At 36.8% G+C, this 21,588-nt stretch overlaps 1 pseudogene; it reads right to left on the minus strand.

The window, feature by feature from the left end:
- Positions 1–16,553: 16,553 nt before the first annotated feature.
- LOC120079295 lies at positions 16,554–19,000 on the minus strand (annotated as a pseudogene).
- Positions 19,001–21,588: the final 2,588 nt, after the last annotated feature.

Raw genomic sequence — 21,588 nt, forward strand, 5'->3', positions numbered from 1 at the left:
TTCCACTGCTTAATCTGTTAGTTAGAAGTAGTGCTTAGCTTATCACCCCTGTCATTCTTTTATTCATCCGTCGTAAACACATCACCGCATACCCGTTAGCTACAAGTCCCTAAGTTCGACCTCGGATCACCCGAGAAACTTGCGTTCTTGTTATACTTGGCGAGAGCGTAAGAAAACTTGTGGTAGGAACACACGGTCATTGCATAAAAGATCAACACATACATTTCATTCCAACGCATGACTACCGACACATGAGAACAAACACATGACTTAAGACATGCATCATGCATAATTGCGTTCTCCAAATTTCCGTCATCAAGTTTTTGGCACCGTTGCTAGGGACTTGGCAGCTAATTGTTTATTAAGTTTTGTGTTTTTGCAGGCAGCCTTTTTGCCTTGGGAAGTATTATAGCTTGTGCGACCAAGTTGCAAATAATATTGAAGCAGGCAATGCACCGAAAGCTAGTATTGACCCCAAGATAGATGGGCAATCAGTCGCATGAGCTGAAGGTAATTCTAAGCACATAGTGGCCAACATGCACCCAACAATTGCTGGAAGTTTTAATGGTCAGTGCGAGCCTCTTGATCTAAGCAGTTGAGAAACAATCTCCTGCATAGAAGACTCCTTGCGGTGACAACACTCCAATTTCTCCAGGGATGTCTTCTACTCTATCTTTACTTTGCTTTTCTAGTTAGTTTATTTTTCTTGTTATTTTGGATATGCGGCTGCTTCCTTGGTTGTGGTGTGTTTGCTCCTTGTAGGTGCGACAATATTTCTCCTTGGTGCGCAGTACAACGGAAGAATTCCCTCCATCCTTCAACGCATGGTTTCGATCGCATGAAGTCTAAAGCATGGTCGCATAGGTTTGCATTGGCTGAGGTTACCCTTGCGGTCGAGCTTAGGGTTGCGTGAAGACATCCTCACCATTTTATCTATTTTTCCATGCATTTTACTATGCGTCAATAGTTGTCGTATCTCTACCTCTCATTCACACTTCCACCGCTTAATCTGTTAGTTAGGAGTAGTGCTTAGCTTATCACCCCCGTCATTCTTTTATTCGTCCATCGCAAACATATCACTGCATACCCATTAGCTACAAGTCCCTGAGTTCGACCTCGGATAAGCCTAGAAACTTGCGTTCTCGTTATACTTGGCGAGAGTGCAAGAAAACTTATGGCAGGAATGCATGGTCATTGCATAAAAGATCAACACATATATTTCATTCCAATGCATGACCACCGATGCATGAGAACAAACGCATAACTTAAGATATGCATCGTGCATAACTGCGTTCTCCAAATTTCCATCATCAAGCTGTTAGTCATAAAAACCTTGTTTAATACTGAAATGTTCAGTACGACAACAACAGCTAAAAGACCAAATGTTTCTCCCCAAGAAAATGTCCATCTTTGACATCTAAGGTTAGGTCACATCAACCTCAATAGGATTGAGCAGTTGATGAAATGTGGACTTCTAAAGGGTTTCGAAGAAAACTACTTGCCGGTGTATGTATCATGCCTCAAAAGCAAGATGACCAAACGACCTTTTATTGGGAAAGGTTACAGATCCAAGGAAGCCTTAGAGCTTGTACATTCTGACTTCCGTGGTTCGATGAATGTTAGAGCTCGAAGTAGGCATGGATATTTCATCTCTTTCATAGATGATTATTCAAGGTATGGATATCTCTACCTAATGCAACGTAAGTCTGAAGCCCTTGACAAGTTTAAGGAGTATAAGGCTGAAGTTGAAAACTTGTTAGGTAAGAAGATAAAAACACTATGATCTGATTATGGTGGAGAGTACATGGACCTCCAATTCAAGAACTATATGATACAACATGGGATTGCGTCCCAACTTTCGGCCTTAGGTACACCTCAGCAGAATGGTGTATCAAAAAGGAGAAACAGAACCTTGTTGGACATGGTTCGGTCTATGATGAGTTATGCTCATCTTCCAGACTCGTTTTGGGGTTTTGCAATGGAGACTACATGTGACATTCTAAACAACGTTCCCTCGAAAAGTGTTTCTGAAACACCTTTTGAGTTGTGGAGGGGACGTAAAGGTAGTTTACACCACTTTAGGATTTGGTGGTGTCCAGCACATGTTCTTGTAACTAACCCAAAAAATTTGGAACTGCATTCGAAAGTTTGCCTCTTTGTAGGCTACCTCAGGGAAACGAGGGATGGATACTTCTATGATTCGAGTGAGAACAAAGTGTTTATTTCTACAAATGCTATCTTCTTGGAAGAAGATCACATAAGGGATCATAAGCCATAAAGTAAACTTGTTTTACGTGAGATTTCTAGTGAGACTGAGACTATTGAAGGTTCAACAAGAGTTGTTGAATAGACTGACAGATCAACAAGATTTTTTGAGGTTGATGCATCTAGTCAACCAGCTAAAGAGTTGAGACTGCCTCGATGTAGTGGGAGGGTTATGAACCCATCAGATCACTACATGGGTTTGACTGAAGCCCAAAACGTCATTTCTAATGTTGAAGTCGAGGATCCATTGTCTTTTAAGAAAGAAATGGAGGATGTTGACAAGGATGAATGGATTAGAGCCATGAACTAGGAAATGGAGTCCATGTACTTTAATAATGCCTGAGAGCTTGTGGATCCGCCTGATGGTGTAAGACCTATAGGGTGTAAGTGGATCTATAAGCGAAAGCGAGGCGTAGATGGAAAGGTGCAAACCTTTAAAGCTAGACTCGTGACAAAGGGTTATACCTAGGTTAAGGAAGTTGACTAAGAGGAAACTTTCTTACCTGTTGTCATGCTCAAGTATATCAGGATACTTCTGTCTATAGCCACATTTTATGATTATGAGATATGGCAAATGGATGTCAAGACTGCCTTTCTTAATAGTAATCTTGAGGGGACCATCTACATGGCTCAACATGAGGGGTTCGTAGTTCCAGATCAAGAGCAAAGAATTTGCAGACTTAATAGGTCCATTTATGAGCTGAAATAAGCATCTTGATCGTGGAACATTAGATTAGACAGTGTGGTCAAATCATTTGGCTTTGATCAGAAGGTTGATGAGCGTTGTGTTTACAAGAAGATCATCAACAGCTCAGTAGCTCTTCTAGTACTGTATGTGGATGATATCCTACTCATTGAGAATGATGTAGGGTTTCTGACTGACATTAAAATGTGGCTAGTTGCCCAGTTACAAATGAAAGATTTGGGTGAGGCACAGTATGTTCTAAAGATCTAGATCATTCGACATCGTAAGAACAAGAGGTTAGCCTTGTCTCAAGCATCATACATCGATCAAATGTTGATCAGGTACAAGATGCAGGATTCCAAGAGGGATATATTACCCTTCAGGCATGGAATCATTTTGTCTAAGGATCAATGTCCTAAGACACCTCAAAAGGTCGAGGAGATGAGACAAATTCCCTATACTTCAGCTGTTGGAAGCTTAATGTATGCAGTGTTGTGTACCAGACCCGACATTTGCTATGCAGTAGGGATTGTCAGTCGTTATCAGTCCAAATTCAGGATTTGATCATTTGACAGTGGTCAAAATGATCCTTTAGTATCTTGGGAGAACAATGGACTACATGCTCGTGTATGGAGATAAAGATCTGATCCTTACAGGATACATAGACTCTAACTTTCAGACCAATAGAGATTCTCATAAATCGACATCGAGGTCAGTATTCACTATGAATGGAGGGGCTTAGTGTGGCGAAGCATCAAGCAAGGATGCATTGCAAACTCCAATATGGAAGCCAAATACGTAGCCGCTTGTGAAGCAGCTAAGAAGACTATTTGGCTGAGGAAATTCCTTACAAATTTGGAAGTTGTTCCAAATATGATTTTGCCAATCACTCTTTATTTTGATAACAGTGGGGCTATGAAAAATTCAAAGGAGCCTCGGAGTCATCGTTGAGGCAAGCATATCGAACAAAAATATCATTTGATCAGGGAGATTGTGCATCGCGGTGATGTGATAATCACGAAGATCGAGTCGGAGCACAACGTTGCTGATCCATTTACAAAGGATCTCATGGCTAAAGTGTTCGAAGGTCACCTGGAGCGTCTGGGTCTGCGGGGCAAGTGGGAGATGATATTGGGGTATAGGGTATGCCCTAGTTTATTGTATTTGTCTTTATCTTGTAATGTACATTAGTCTCCCGAGCATTAGGACAAGTGAGAGATTGTTGGGATTGGTGTCCTAATTCTCTCGGAGTCTCGTAGTTTATAATATATACACATTGTAATGAATAGAATACGAGTTATTTTACCTAGCATTTACTCATATCCAATAAATAAAGCTTCATGATTATTGTATGTAAACTTAAGCATGTATATGAGATATACAAGTGGATCATGCCTTAAGTAATATCCTAAATAGGTCTGTAGTATAAGGATTAAGGAGGGATACCTGATCCTTGTGACACTATGGATACGGCCCGCTTTGTAGAGGTTTGCAAGTGTTGTGAACTACTACAGATGGTAGATCTTGACCATTCATATGGAGACATGCGAGTGAAGGTGTCCTATACAAAGAGTTTGTATAAGATTGGACCACGAGATGACTAGTCTCTGTATATAACACCGTTGATACTGGAGACTTACATCTCACCTAAACAACCATAGGTGACACGACATCAATCCTGAGTGTTTTGGAAACTCCTGCCTTTGAGGGCGGTCCTTTGATTAGTATGGGTGAAAGTGGCCAGATTGCCAACTCAACATGCCTACCTTTTTGGGATTTGTCTGATTTGGGAGTTGGAAACTCAGTTACACAAGATAGAATTCACTCCTTCCCCGAATTAGGGGTAAGTAGATAGATTGTGTACACCCTCTCCCTAGCCTTAGCCCATAAGAACTGGAAGGGAGCGTGAGGATACACCAGTAGTATTCCAAGACAATATTTCAATTTAATGTCCCTCTCTCCCCCTCTCTCCCCCCCCCCCCCTATCTATTAAAGATTTCAAACATGCTTACAATACTCTATCTAACTTTCATACACATAATTCAATTTCCTATATTCTTTAATACATGATCCGAGTCGTGCCCTGAGAATTTACCAAGTTCTGGTGTGTTGGTGGTTAGTAGACTCTTTCCTGAACGCTCCGCTTTGCTACCTGGGGAGGATATAAGAAAACATTTGGAAGAGTGTGAGCTACTAAGACAGTGAGTGGTTCTTTTAGAATAATAATCACTTTGCAAAACATATTTTTGGGAAAGCAATCACATAATCATAATTCCAGTATAGTCTATGCATGATCATGTGTACATTCATTCAATTATCATCCTCAAGTTCCATGCTATACGTGGCATGCTCATATCATGGATACATTATCAATCACAACTTTTTATGGAAACTTTCCTATAACCCACTTCTCCCGCCAATGTGCACATCAACAATTCTTTTCCCGCTAGTCATGCTTAGGTACTTGACTATATTTCCCGTCGGTCGTCACCGACTATTATTTCCCGCCGACCGAGGCCGACTATATTTTCCTGCCAAGCACCTTTTATTAAGCATGCTAACTTATGTAATCTGGGTATAATCTCAGTTCCCATAGCAATTTCACAAACAATATCATGGAAACAACATAACATCATAAACATGCATTTGGCACTTACATATGCATTTATCTACATATCAACGCATAAAACTAAGTAAGCACTCACCGTTAGCAAGTTTTTCCACTAAAATCACCTTTACTTTCCTGAGAATTTCTCCATATCAATAGAAATTCCTCAATTAATATTTGTTATATCAATAAATAATGTCAAACTAGCCAAAATACTATTATATAATGAAAATACCAGCTTACCCTACTCAATTTTAGCCAAAATCCCAAAATTAGCCTCTTTAGAAGTTATTTGGACCGTGGTAGGCAGCTGGGCGTTGGGCAGTAGGCAGGGTGGGCGTGCTGTGCACAGAGGATTGGCATGTCTGGGCGTGCGTTGCGCTGGGTGTGTGCTAGGCGTGAGGCATCGCACGGGGAAGGCAGCTGCGTTGGACTGGCGCGTGGGATGCGTCGAGCAAGGCGCGTGCGGATAGACGGACGCAATGCTGCGTGCGCGCAGAGTATGGGCTGGCTGTGCGTCTGGCTGACTCAATACTTCACCAACACAACCTTTGTTTCTTTTGATCTTTAATCAACTTGGCAGCCTAATAACTCAAACATAAATCTCTAAATATGCTCTCAACACACAATTTAAGTGATGGTATGAATAAATTCCTCCTACCCAACCCCTCTATTTATAGCCATTTCAAACTCACCCCATGATGACCACTCAACTCCCATTTGTCTCACTTTGGAGCTACCAACACTCAGCCTACCCAGCCTAGCTTTGAGTTGTTCTCATTTCAGCTTGCCAGCCAAAATCTCCTTTTTTGCATGAAATCTCCTTCACCCATCTCCTACTTGAGGTGCTAAGACTTCAATTGCAAGAAATCTCCTTTGTCCACCTCCTACTAAAATTTTGTGTGATCCTCCTTTTGCCACCTAAATTACTTAAATACTTCACATATTTCTCTACTTAAATTGTTTAAGACTTATGCTCGTATACTATTGGCATCCTCCCTTGAAGTTCTCCATTAATTAGCCTTACCCTTTATCCTTAACGCATAGCAACTCACCCTTCCTTCATCGAAGTCCCACTTAGCCAACGCATGAGTTGGCCATCACCAATGCATAGGGTGGCCGCTCACCCTCAACGCATGGGTTGCTAGGTGTGCTTGCTCAGCCTACTAAGCATGGACGCATGGTGCTGACCATCGATGCATGGTGTGCTGCCTAAGCGCTTGCGCGCTTGGCCGCATAGGCACTCTCGGCCGTGTGGGCGTGCCTCGCTGCATGGGCGTGCGTTTGGCATAGTGCATCGACGCATGGCTACTCGATAGACTCGGTAGCGCTTCAACGCATAGGATGACTTGCCCGCTACCCATTTGACGTATAGGCAGGGCGCTCGGCATACACCATCGACGCATGGACTGCGCGCTTGACATACACCATCGATGCATGGGCTGCGCGCTCAGCATACACCATCGACGCATGGGCTACACGCTTGACACATGACCTATGCACTTGTCCCTTGACACATGGCTGCGTGCTTGGTGCATGGCCTATGCGCTTGGCTTCAACGCATGGCTTGTGTGCCTAGCATGCTCACTCGACGCATGCTTCCTGCCCGTGTCTGCATGGCTCATGTATGCCTTTGCGTTGGTTGTATGCAACCCTTAGCCATTTTTCAAGTTTTCTTGCTTCCATCCTCCATGCCTTCTTACGTCCAACATGTTTTAAGCCCTTCATAGGCGTTTGGACTTTTGGCTACCTTTTTGGATAATTTTTTATGTGTTTCTCCCTTTGCCCCACTATCCTTACTTAGGATTTTTTTGATTTAACCTCTCACTTTAGATTTAGTATTAGGGTCTTACAGATTGCTCCCTTAAGGGCTAATTCTAGGTCTTGAACATAGTGGCCACAAATTTTCTTTGGAAGAGAGAAGTTATTATCTTTTTTTCTCTAATAACTAATTGAGTGGGAAGTTATTGGTGGTTTCATGGTAACCGTGAGATAAAAGAAAAAATGTTTTCCTAAATTTAGTAGTTGAATTGAGATTTTTGAATCCTGGAAATTACTCACGAAAAGGTTGTGAAGTGGATTAGATTCACTAAACGATAGCTGAAGAGAGACCAAACGTGGAGTGACACTACACGATAATTCACTCAGCTGGCCTTTAGCTAAACAATCTCGGAGCTTTTGCTAAACGATCGCATAACATTTGTTAAACGATTGGGCATCGTCTATACGATAGACCTTTGTCATCTCCCACTTGCTCAATCGTTTACACGATTGTTATTCCTCCAGTCTCTTCCTCAAATCAAGTCCATACAGAACCCACACTTCTGGATTTTCACACCAAGAATACCAAGGTAGCCATTGTGGTGGTGTCGTACTCAACTTGACTAAGTCGAGGTTTGTGGAGGTCATTCGTTGTGTTCACGGTATTCGTGTGGTGATCCTGTGATCGTGCTGTGTTGCGGTTATAAGTTTTGAGTGTTCGGGATTGTTGTCTTGTTGATTGCACGAGCGTTTGTGATCGAGAGATTTTAAAGATGAGTTTTCAAAGGTATGTATAATTCTATCCCTTGATCTTATGTAAAACATGTTGTAATTTTATATGTTACATGATCAGTTAGTTTCTGTTTCTTAATTGTAATTGTTTATGTTCAAATACAAATGAATTTGGAACGATCATTCCACTACTCATGGAAATCCTCATGTCTGATTTCCTTCACCCACTATGTCGAGGTTCCCTCAATACTTGAGGTGGATTTGACCTATTAGATGAACCTACTTCAACAGCTCTTGTTGAGGTAATAGGCTCTTCAACAACTCTTGTTGAAGATTTAGTAGTTTCTTAGGAAAGCTCATTCAACACGTTTTTTCTTCTAGGTCTGTGCTCTCGTATATGATTCTCCTCAAGAAAAGTAGCATTTGTCGATACAAAAACTTTGTTTTCTTTAGGATCATAGAAATAACCACCTCTCGTCCCTTGGGTAGCCTATAAATAGGCATAACCTTGAACATGGTTCCAATTTCTTAGGATTAGCCTCAAACACATGTGCTGGGCAACCCCAGATTCTGAAATGACGTAAACTAGTTTTACGATCATTCCATAACTCCAAAGGTGTTCTGGCAACACTCTTGGAGGCAACGCAGTTCAGGATATAAGTTGCAATCTCCATTATATAACCCCAAAATGAATCAGGTAAGGAAGTTTAACTCATCATAGATCGAACCATGTCTAACAGGATTTGATTTCTCCTCTCTAATACACCATTCTGCTGAGATGTACCAGGTGCTGAGAGTTGGGAAACTATTCCATGTTCTATCATATAGTTCTGAAAATCAGAATCCAAAAACTCTCCACCTCGATTAGATTGAAGTGTTTTAATCGTTCTATTTAATGCATTTTCAACTTCAGCCTTGAATTCTTTGAACTTTTCAAAATACTTAGACTTCTGTTGCATTAAATAAACGTACCCATATCTAGAATAATCATCAGAGAAAGTGATGAAATATTCATAACCTCCACTGGCTCTTACATTCATCGGATCACAAAGTTCTGAATGCATTAGCTCTAGAGGCTCTTTGGCCCTATAACCTTTTCCAGTAAAATGCCTTTTAGTCATTTTGCCTTCAAGACATGACTCACACATAAGTAAAGAGTTTTCTTCTAACTCGCTTAGAAGTCCATTCTTCACCTACCTCTCAATCTTATTGAGATTAATGTGTCCTAATCTTAGGTGCCAAAGTTGGGCATTTTCCTTAGGAGAATTTTAAATCGTTTGAGTTACGATAGTTTTAAACATCTCTATGTTATGGAGGGCATTTGTTCCTAATGGCCTTAGCATATACAAATTACTTTCCAGTTGTGCAGAACATACATCAACACCATTCTTAGTAATAAACACTTTATTAAAAGAAAAATGTAGTTGATATTTACATCCTAGCAAACACTTTACGGAAACTAAGTTCCTCTTTAAATCGGGAACTACAAATACATCATTCAGAATGAGAAATTTGTTATGTAACGTTAACCGTAGACCTCCCACTGCCACAGCTGAAACGACGTGTCCGGTTCTAACTCACGTCATCATCTCACCAGCACCAAGTTGTCGTAAGGAACTAATTCCCTAAAATGAAGAACAAGCATGGTTAGTGGCCCTAGAGTCAATAATCCAGGCAAAATCATCATTCTCCACTAAACAAGTCTCCAAAACTAATAAATCACATTTACCTTGTTTGGACTTCTCTTTTCTGCCAAATATTTGGGGCAGTTTTGCTTCCAATGCCCGTCTTGGTTGCAATGGAAACACTTTGCCTTGTCAACCCTCACTGGTTGCCTAACCCTTGGAGCAGCAGATTGTGGGGTTAACAGGCGCCTTCTCCTTGCCACCCTTCTTCTTTTTCCACTTTTTAGTGTCAAAGGAAAACGATACAGACTTAGTTCTAGAGGTCGAACCTTTGTGGAACTTTTTAGATAATGAAGCAACATTTGTTTCACGCTTCTTTTCCTTGCTTTTCAGCAAAGATTTGAAAGTCTACAACTTATTGATTAGAGTTGTAAGGTTGTAGTCAACCCTGTTCAGAACAGTATTGCTAACGAAATGAAGGAAGCTTTCTAACAAGGATTCTAGAATAATGCTAATCTGACTGGCCTCATCGATGCTCGACCTATTCATTTCCGCCACATTGAAGTGGACCACCATATTGAGAACATGTTCCCGAATAGATAACCCCTCTTTCATCCGTGAATTGAAGATGTACTTAAGAGCGTCGTGCTTAAGCTGTGTGGATAATTGTCCGAACATCCCTTGCAGGGGCTCCATGATCTCACATGCAATGACCATGGGCTCATGCTTCTTAGCCAAAACTTCGTTAAGGCTGGCCAAGATGTACGCTCGGGCCTTCTCGTTCGACCGTGTCCATCGTTCATATGTGTCTCAAATGGTTCGAGCAGCAGTAGGAGGTGGAATAAGAGGACACTTCTCCATAAGGACAAACCTAAGATCATCGATGATCAATATCGTGTTAATGGTGTTTTTCGAACTAGCGTAATTTTTGTCAATCAGTTTATTGGTGGCAAGTAAACTTAATGTCGCGGTAGCATATTTAAATTGCTGAAAGATGAACAAACTTAATTAAGTCTACTTGCATTAAACCACTTTTAGAAAACCAATCAAGTTTTAGCAAAATAGTCTAGTGTACCCTAAGTGACATCTATTTTATAATGATGTTTCAGTTAGGCAGGACAAAAGTCATTGTAGGGTGATCAAGTGCCCTTTCACTAAAATGAGACATTCTTAACCATTAAACAAAAACAACTCCTTGTAACTGAATCTAATAGTCACCATTGTTCGGCTCATAATTTGTTAACATCCTTAACAATTCTGCGTAAGTGTAACTCCTCATTTTAGGTCCTAGAGTCCTGGCCTAATGAGCCAACTATAGGGGATAGCCGATTAGGACAAGAGACTAAAGCAACCCTATCCATTTCTGAAACTCAAATAAATAGTTGTGCAAAACTGTCATCCATTTGGGGGACACCCACATGCCAAGAGGTGATGCACAAAAACTTTATCCAACCTAATGAGAGAGATCGAAGGATATGTTGTCACACGTCCCGCTCCCACTTACTATGAACATTCTCTCCATTCATCTTAGTATTGACTTACCCAAATTCCACTCGTAGGAGGACACTCCCATGGTGCCTTGAGGCTGAGGATAGATCTCATAGTGTGAACTTTTAGGGAGAAACATTTAGAGGTTAAAGTGAAGTATCATATACCCTATTTATCTCCCATTGAATGTTCTACCTAGAATTTATTAACTTAGAAAATTCGGTTACTGATTTTAACTAAGTGATTTGTTTAATTTGCTAAAAAACAATACTTGCTTTTGATGATTAAACAACTTTGATTCAAGTATTATTAACTCTTTAACAGACTTTCATCAAATTTGCATGCATGTAACAAATCTATCTAATTCATATTTCCAGGTAGGTTCCCAGGTAGGGGTGTGACGTTTCCATCGACTTAGGTACCCCAGCCTAGCCAGAACCAACCTTAGCCAAAAGCATTATAGATACATTTGTTACATATTTAATCTTTTATTAGAATCAATTTAATCCTATTAAACCGATTTTAATGATTAAACTTAGATTTCTAATCTTATTAGAAATGTGATCTTAGGTATATCTCAATCAAATTTTAATACACTTTTAAAAATTGATTAAAGCCTAAGGTTTGCATGTAACACTTTATTATTGATTTTAATTCTAATTTCATTGATTATAACTTTTATAAGAAATGAAACAATTTTCAATGCATCATCAAATCTTCCAAGGAGGTTTTAGAGTTGGCCATTATGAATGCTTTCTTTTGGTGGTAAAGATATAGAAGACATCAGAAGCCACAATTTCTCTTTTCTTGTTTCAAATTGGAAGCATCTTTTACATATTCTTTGAAAGAGTTTTTTTTTTCTTTTTTAATATGCATAGATATTTCATACATATCGTATCTTAAAAAAAAAAAAAAAAAAGAAAAAAGAAAAAAGAAAAAAGAAAAAAGAATGGTATATACTAGTAGTATTGAAAATTTAATTTTCCAACCTAGTTTGGGGTTCTCAACTTTCATGGACCGTTTGGTTCTAGATTTTAAAGATGCCCAGAAATTAAGAGATAACAAATTAACTTTGTATTTAATTTATAAAACTAATTATGGACGCCTTTATAAAATTTTGATAGATTAATTGATAACCAATAAATTCAATTCAAAATTTTGAACAAAATTAATTATTTAACTACCAAATAATAATATTAATAAAGTATTTGTAAAATGAGTAACTTATAATTAAAGCTACTTAATGTATTAGTTTGATGAATTTATATAATTATAATGTATTAATTTATAAAACAATCAAAATTGGTTTGAAAAAATAAATATAATATCTTGTGATAAAAAAAATGAATTATAATTTATTAACGAATTAATAGTATTAATGCATCGTTTTTTTTGTGTATTATATAATTAATTAATATGGAATAGTTAAATTTAAATATTATAATTTAAAAATTGAATATAATTTTCTAAATTATAAATTTAATATTCATATTTCAAATAATTTTAATAATATAAGAGTGAACATCAAGAAAATCCACAATTTTGGATCAATGAATAACTATTCCCATGCCTAAAGCTTCAAAATTTGTACCAAACAAGGGGATGTATCCTTTACCCATTTTCACCCTTATTCCCATCCCATTTTCCTCAATCCAAACAGCCACTCAAGAGGAATAAAAAGACTAGTAATATTGTCACAAAAGCAATGAGAATAAAAAATTATTACGAAGTTAGCATTTTTTGTATAAAGAAAGTAAAATCGTGTCAGTTAGAGAATAATATCTTTTAAACATAGAGATTACATAAAAACTTTAATCAAATTTCATTGATTGAAAAGTGAAAGTTAATTTAGTTTATAAGGTAAAACTGCAGATCATACCAATGGTAATAAGATCTTTAAATCTATTCCTTTAGCACTCTGATTATAATTTATTATTATTGTAAAGTCTGTAACAGAACTAGTGTGAAAACAACATCTACACCCACAACTCACTTTACATGTAACATTCTACTCTATATAAAGGATGATAATCAGTGAGAAATGTAAGAGACTGAGTTAGAGACTTATCTATGTAACTCCTCTAAGAAATTAAAAGAAATCTTCTTTTCCCATGGATGTAGGTAGCTTGCCGAACTACGTACATCTGCTTGCCATTTTCTTTTATCTCCATCTTCTTCTACTTCTCTGTTCATATATACATCATTTTCTCAAAATAAATTTCACAACCGCACGTACTACGGATCAGAGAAATTTCAGGAACAAACCAAGAAGAAGCTGAGAGGAATCGAGAGTGAGAAGACAAGTTCTTCAGAAAACCTTTTTTGTTCTTTGCATGCCCCCACTGACCAAGGAAAAGTTGAGGAAGCTTCCTTCTGAGTACTTCCTTAAACTACGTGGCTCATTTCAGACCACACTTCCTATGTGAAGATTGCAACTTCAGATCCAAACTCTATCGTGGGCCTCATTTGGACTCTCCAAAGCCCAACAGATTGGTATCAGAGCCGGCAAAAAGAAGGCAATAACTTCAAGAAACTTCAAAGAAAGCAAATCTTCAAGAATTAATATCAGTCAATGGCATTCACAAGGTATGAAGTTGAAAAATTTGATGGCAAAAGAGATTTCAATTTGTGGAAAACAAAGGTAAAAGCAATTCTTCGACAGTAGAAAGCACATAAAGCAATTCAAGATCCTTCAAAGTTACCAAAAGAACTTATAGAAGATGAATTAGAAACCATCGAGCTAACAGCCTATGACACTATTGTCCTTAATCGAAGTGACAATGTTCTAAGACAAGTGGTGAATCAAGATACTGCATATAACTTGTGGAATAAGCTGAATGAGTTATATGCAAAAGTAGACCTTCCTAACAAGACGTTCTTGAGGGAAAGGTTTTTTCACATTCAAGATGAATCCTTCAAAAACATTAAATGAAAATCTTGATGACTTTAGAAAGATATCCACTGAATTTAAAAATCATGGTGAACTAATCGGTGCTGATAAGAAGCTTTTGTTTTGTTAAATTCTCTTCTAGAGACATATAAATATGTAAAAAATGCATTATAATATGGTAGAGAATCCATATCAGTAGATGCTATCATTTCTGCTCTTAAAACCAGAGAAATAGAACTACAAAATGGTAAACAAGAATCACAGAATGCGGAAGGTCTCTTTGTCAAAGGCAAAAACAAGCAGTGGAAGAATAAAGAAAAACAACAGCTATCAGAAGAAAATAAGGACAAATCCAAGATTAGATGCAAATACTGTAAAAAGAAAGGGCATCTAATCAAAGATTGTCGAACCCTCAAGTGAAAAAATGAACAGAAGAACCAAAAGTAAAAAAATCAGATGTCAGAAACCCTTGCTCCTGAAGCATCAGTTGGAGAAGACTCACTGTTTTACTCTGATGCTCTTTCAACCTCCAGCAAAGCTGCTGTCCTTGAGAATCCAGCTAAAGATCGTGATTGGGTGTTGGATTCAGGCTACTCTTTCCGTATGACACCCAATATGGAGTGGTTTAATACCTATAAGACAGTAGATGGAGGACCAGTCTATATGAGCAACAAAAATGTCTGTCCTATCATTGACATTAGATCTGTCTCCCTTAAACTTAAAGATGAATCAGTAAAGTTGCTAAGAAATGTCAGACATGTACCTAAACTAAAGAGGAATTTAATCTCTTTAGGAATGCTTGACTCATAGAGTGTGAATACAGAGATAGAGAAGGTCATTGTGAGGTTTGGAAAGATTCCAAACTGGTCTTAAAAGGAGAAAAAGTGAATGGTGTGTATGTTGTCCAAAATGTGCAGAATGTGATGAATGCCCTGATAGTTTCTCATAAATCAATTTCAAAAGGAGACTTATGATACAAAAGATTAGCCCATGTTAGTGTCAAGGGTTTAAATCAATTTCACAAGGAGACTTATGATACAAAAGATTAGCCCATGTTAGTGTCAAGGGTTTACAAGTACTTGCTAAGCAAGGAATTCTTCCAAAGGGAGCTGATGAAGATATGGCTTTCTGTGAACATTGTATAGTTAGAAAGGCCAATAGACAGAGCTTCACCAAAGCTCAACACAAAACAAAAGGTATTTTAGACTATATACACTCAGACCTATGGGGTCCCTCTCCATCACCATCACTTAGTGGATCCAGGTACTTCCTAACCTTTATTGATGACTACTCTAGGAAAAGTCGGATCTTCTTTCTTAAAACTAAAGATTCTGTTTTTGAGAAATTTACAGAGTGGAAAATGATGATTGAAAAACAAAATAGACAAATTAAATGTTTGAGGACTGACAATGGTCTTGAGTTTTGTGGAGAAAATTTTAACCAATTCTGTGGGAGAATGGGATTGTGAGACACAGAACAGTGAGGTATACACCTCAACAAAATGGGGTTTTAGAAAGGCTGAAGAGAACAATTCTTGAAAGAGTAAGAAGTCTATTGTCAGATGCTATTCTACCTGAGAAATTTTGACCTGAAGCAACCTCCTATACTGTCTATACACTATATAGATGCCCACATATCTCTCTAGAATTTCTCACCTCCGAAGAAAAATGGTCCAAGCATCCACCTAACCTGTTGGGTATGTTCATTAGAATAAGGGGAAGTTAACAGCAAGAGCAGTGAAGTGCATGTTTGTAGGTTTTACAAAAGGTGTAAGGGGTTTTAGACTCTGGCACCCAACTGAAAAAGAGATGTGTGAACAGTAGGGATGTCATTTTTCATGAGGAAGAAATGTTTATGCAACATATCACTACTGAATCACCTCAAGAACCTATAGATAAAATTGAGGTGGAGCAGATCCTCAAAGCAAACCCTGAACCATTCACCTCATGATTGGAGAATAATGGCGATGGATCTCCTGATCAAGAAGAAGGGTTGATTGAAGGAACTGAAACTGAACAACAAGATTTAAGAGATTACTCTTTGGTTAGAGATAGATAAAGGAGGGTCATTGTGCCACCAACCAGATATGAGGCAGACTACATTAACCTTGCCCCAAATATCTCTAATAGTGTGAATGAATCAAAACCATCATATTTTGAAGAGGCTGTGAGCAGCTCTAATGCTAGAAGATGAGTTGAAGCTATGAATGAGGAGATAAGAGTCACTAAAGCCAAATAAAACTTGGACTCTAGAACCACTTCCAAAAGGATGCAAACCTATTGCATCCAAATGGATTTACAAATTCAAAAAGGGCATACCTAAGGTTCAAGAGCCAAGATTTAAGGCTAAATTAGTAGTGGGATTCATACAAAGGCAAGGTATTGACAATAATGAAATATTTTCTCCAGTAGTCAAGCATACCTCAATCAGAATGTTACTCTCACTTGTGGCATAACTGAATCAGTATTCTTTGAAAATACCTGTGTGCATTGCCTATGATCAAAAACTTTTTCGAACGAGCAACAAAAGTTTATCTCGAAAACTATAGTTGTCCACTGTCAGCTTGTTGAGGGTGAGAGTCCCAGTCTTGTCACTGCAAAGTACATCCATTCATGCCATTTCTTCAATGGCTGTCATTCTTTTGGTAATAGCACCTTGCTCAGCTAGACGGTGAGAACCGATAGCCATGGTCACTGACAACACCGTTGGCATGGCGATAGGAATGCCACCAATGAGAAGAACCAACAAGTTATCAATGCCCTCTCTGTATGCCCTATTTTGGATTGGGTACATCACTAGGATCTCAATGAGCATTCCTATAGCAATGGAGCAAATGCAGAAGTTACCAATGGCTGTTAGCACCTGATTGATTAAACAAACAAATCATCAATGTTAGTTTCCCAAAAATGTCTAAAAGATAACATTAGGTTGGTTATAGAATTGAGGAAAAATAAATTAAAAAATATAGGGACAGTTGCAAATATAGGAATCACGTCCAAGTATTAGTCGATATAGCACAATGCAAACAAAATCTGCAGATATTGCAAAATTTAGATCCCGCTCTCGAAGTCTACTAGTGATAGATTTTATCACTAATAGATTTTGCTATATTTGCAAATCTTTATGAATATTGCTAAACACTTAATTATTGGCCCTAAAAGTGCTATCCATTGTAATTACCCAAAAATATATCACATCTTCACCTTTTGGAAATGACCAACTTGGTTAGTGCTATCAACAAGATGAGCTGCCTTGCCAAATAAGGTGTGGACACCGGTGGCAATAACAATAGCCTCAATTTCTCCTTGTTTGCAAGTCGAGCCAGAGAAGACCTTGTCACCCGGATTCTTTGTAACCGTTAAGGATTCGCCGGTGAGAGCAGATTGATCAATCTTAAGAGGATCCCCTTCCAAGAGTCTTGCATCAGCAGGGACAATATCTCCCAACTTGATACTGATCAAATCTCCCGGTACTAAAATAGCTGTCTCTTCCTCACTCCATTTTCCATCTCTTAAAACCTATAAATCTCCATGGAAGTCAGTCCATCTCACCATATATATATATATATATATATATAATGGGAAGAAATGGCCAAAGAAAAGGGAAACACATACCTTGGTTTTGGGAGCAAGCCCTGCCATTAGAGCCGCAGCTGCATTTCCTGCATTGTTCTCTTCAATAAAACTGATGGTGGAGTTGATAATGAGCAGCACCATTATTCCAACAAAATCTTGCCAATCCGGAGGCTTTCCCTGCATTATTCAAACACATCAGGTCAATATACCAACACGAAAAAGGAAGTTAAGAAGTACAAACACTTAAGTTTGAGTAACATGTCTGAGGGACAACTACTCTACACGTACGAGCATAATAGAACACATGTCTACATAGAGTTAGACACCCATCATTTAAAGAAAATATAACTACAAGTCCAACATTTGTTAGACATCGAACATCGAACCATTGCTAAGCATAGTAAATAGTGACAAATAATTATGTACAATGAAACATACTAATAATTTTCTTCTGTACAACATTTTGTTTGTATCTTAGGTTTAGAAAATGGCGTGTCACAGTGTCCAAGTCTGGAATGTACTTATTGGTGCTACTTAGGAAAGGAGGGAAAAAGAGAGAGAAAAGAGTACCCCTCCATTGGCCAAGACGATAGCCATGATAGCAGCAGATTCCATGACCCATGAGAGGGGATTCCACATGAAGCCTAAAAACTTGAGGAATTTGCTCTCTTTTTTCTCTTCAAGTTTGTTAGGGCCAAAGATTTGAAGTCTCTTTTCTCCTTCCTCAGATGATAAACCCTTTCTATTGCATTTCAGTTGCTCAAATACCTCCTCAATTGGAATCCTCTCCTACAAAAAAAAGAAAAAAAAAAAATCAAACACTAAACCCGTGTATGATAACAATTTCATTTTTAGTTTCAAGCATCTCTTATTCTTTACTATAGTTTTTAGTTTCCTTAAAAAAATGTTCGATTTCTTAGTCAAATTTAAAAAACAAAAATAAGTTTTCTAAGCCATGTTGGACAACTATTTGATTTTTTGTTTTTATTCTTTAAAAATTAAACTTATAAATACTACTTACACTTATTGATTTATTTGTTTCGTTATCTACTTTTTAATAAGTATTTAAAAAAAAAATTGAAAACTAAAAAACTAGTTCTCATAAGCTATTTTTTGTTTTTTGGAATAAGAATTTAAGTGTTTAGTTATGAAGGATGAAAACCATGGAAAAGAAGTTAAAAAGCTAGATGGTTGTCCAACGGACCAACAGGATCTTAGAAACACGTGACTTTTTTTAAGTTTTTATTGCATATGTTTAATTTTAAAAAATTATAAACAAAAAATCAAATAGTTATGAAACGAGTTTGTGTTTAATTGACTTACCAGCTCAACATTCTCATTTCTTACATCTTCTAATGAAATATCATCCATGTTTATGACACCAAAACCCAATAAAAATAAGAAAACAATTTCTCTCTCTTTCTCTCTCTCTCCCTCTCTCTTTTAAAGAGAAAGATGGTATAAAAGTAAAAGGAACAAAGAGGATAAATGCTTTAGAACAAGAAATGTTGCAATTAGCTTCTTCAAAATTCTCGTTTTTATAGGAAAATTTAAAATTTTTGTGAAAATAAGGGAAAAAATGAGGAAAATGAAAGCCATTGAAAGCCATGAAAGTCCAGAGATTGCCAAGACATTGACAGCTCCAAAATGTCTTTTTGAATGTGCCTTTTTCTATTTAGAGCTCTTATTCTGTTTCTCTGCAAATTTGGAAGTTTTTCGATTTCATTTATCATATCAAACATGAGTTTCGAGGTTTGAATCTCCATTATTCACATTTTTTTTTAATATTTATCGTCCATCGAGAGTGTTTGAATGATAATAAAAAAAATAAGAATAGTTCTTATTAACTAACGATATTTAATAGAAATTAGAGTATGTAAAAAGTATCTAATAGATCTTTAAGCTTTTTGTTTTGTATCTTATAGGTTCTCAACATATACAATTTATATTTTCTTAAAATTGAAGGACCTATTGAATATAAAATTGAATTTTGTGTTTAACGAGATACTAAATACCTAGACCCCATAATTTAGTAACCCTTTGGTTTTTGGTTTTTCAAAATTAAGCATTAAACACTCATTCCACCTCTAAGTTTTTTATTTTGTTTTCAACTTTCTACCAATATTTTAAAAAACTTAACTAAACCAAGTTTTAGAAACTTCATCTTAGGTTTTGGAATTTAGTTAAAAATTGATCCACTCTTTTACTTAAGAAAAATAAAAACGATGAAATATGCTTAATTTTAAAAAAAAAAACAAAAATAAAAACCCAATAGTTGCACAACAGTGTCTTAATTTTCTGCTTATTAATAAGTTTTGAATGTTAAGAAATATTTAATAGACCAAACACATGTAGGAAAAAAGTATTTGCAGAAACAAAATTATTATTGTATTTGTAGAAACAAAAATATTATCCTCAAAAAGTTCACTTCAAACTTTTTATTTTAAAAAATTATGTCTGACTCGTTTATTTTTTTAAAAATAATTGAAGTAGATATTTGTTTTTAAATGTCGATCCAAAGTATATTTTTTAAAAATTAAAAATTCTCCTTAAGTAGATAATAATAATAATAATTAAAAAAAAAAACCTCTTAACAACCAATCTAAGACAATTGGTCAAGTATATTACTTTGACCACATATTAAACATTTGAATCTTCAACACCACTTTTTCTAACTTAAAAAACAGCAAACCCATATCTTCATTTACCCAATGTCGTATTTCTTAAATACGATTCACATTTATACAAAGCACCCACTTACACAATAAAAAAAAATCCCATCTTCGTATATTATATAGACATTATCAATTCAAAAGATGATGAAACCAAATCAAATATAAAAATTATCAAACGAGCTAGATTGCTAAAATGTGGCAAATCTGTAATGTCTCTTAATAATTTTTGGATATAGATCCAAATACTTTAATACTTTATGTAACAATGGTATTAACTATATTGTGGCAGTCTCTTACAATAATTTCTCTACATACTATACGTCATCGTTGAGCCACAACGTCGGTAACTGATGGAGTTCAAATGGAGTTGGCTTGTTGTTGAATGCTAAGGGTATGATCAATTTCATTTTGAATTTCTTTTGTAAAAAAAAGCAGGTCTTTGTGGCGATTTAATATATGAAGTTGTACTCTTAAGCATTGAATTAATTTCCAACATGGATGGCCTATCATCTGCATTTTCTTGGACACAAAGTAAAGCTATTTGCATGCATCTTGTATGTTTGCAAGTTGAATCAGAATCAAGTGATGGATCCATAAATTCCATCCCTCTGCCCTCTTTCCATGGCTTATATGCCTAAATATAATAAAGGGTTCTTCAAAGTTAAAAGTGTTATGACAGAAACAGAATCGACAAATAAAAATAAAGAACAACAAGAAATCAACAAATAGATCTATGTGGGTTTGCTAACAGTATATTGTCTATGGCTACGGACAGAATAAGATAACAATTTTATAATTAGAGGAGAAAAACAGATAATACAAACGTAGAAGTACCAGTACGGTTAGAGGGTTTGTACATGACACCTCTCTATACCCTAGGCATAAAACGTAAATAATATATAATGCGAGACTCCCGTGCTTAGTCATTTGGAACGCAAAAAACAAATTCAAGATATTCCAACAAACATATATTCAATGATATATTTCATTGAGTATCATTTGTGTTTGAGAAAAATGAATAGAGATCATGTAATGACCCGACCCCCTAGGATTTATGTTAGGCCGTTACTAAAATACATGCATGCATGACACTTAAAATGACACTTCTTTATGTTGAAATAAATGCTAAATAGATACGGAAGTTCAAAAGCCCTTTATTAAATGCAAATGTCAAAAACAAAATTAGGGTACCCATAAATCATAAAGGTTAATAAATAAATATGAAAAAAAAAAACAATTCTTACTAACAAGTTCGAACATCAAAACTAACATTAAGGAAAATAT

This window comes from Benincasa hispida, chromosome 6 (assembly GCF_009727055.1).
Source record: "Benincasa hispida cultivar B227 chromosome 6, ASM972705v1, whole genome shotgun sequence".
In the NCBI taxonomy this organism is placed as follows: Eukaryota; Viridiplantae; Streptophyta; class Magnoliopsida; order Cucurbitales; family Cucurbitaceae; genus Benincasa; species Benincasa hispida.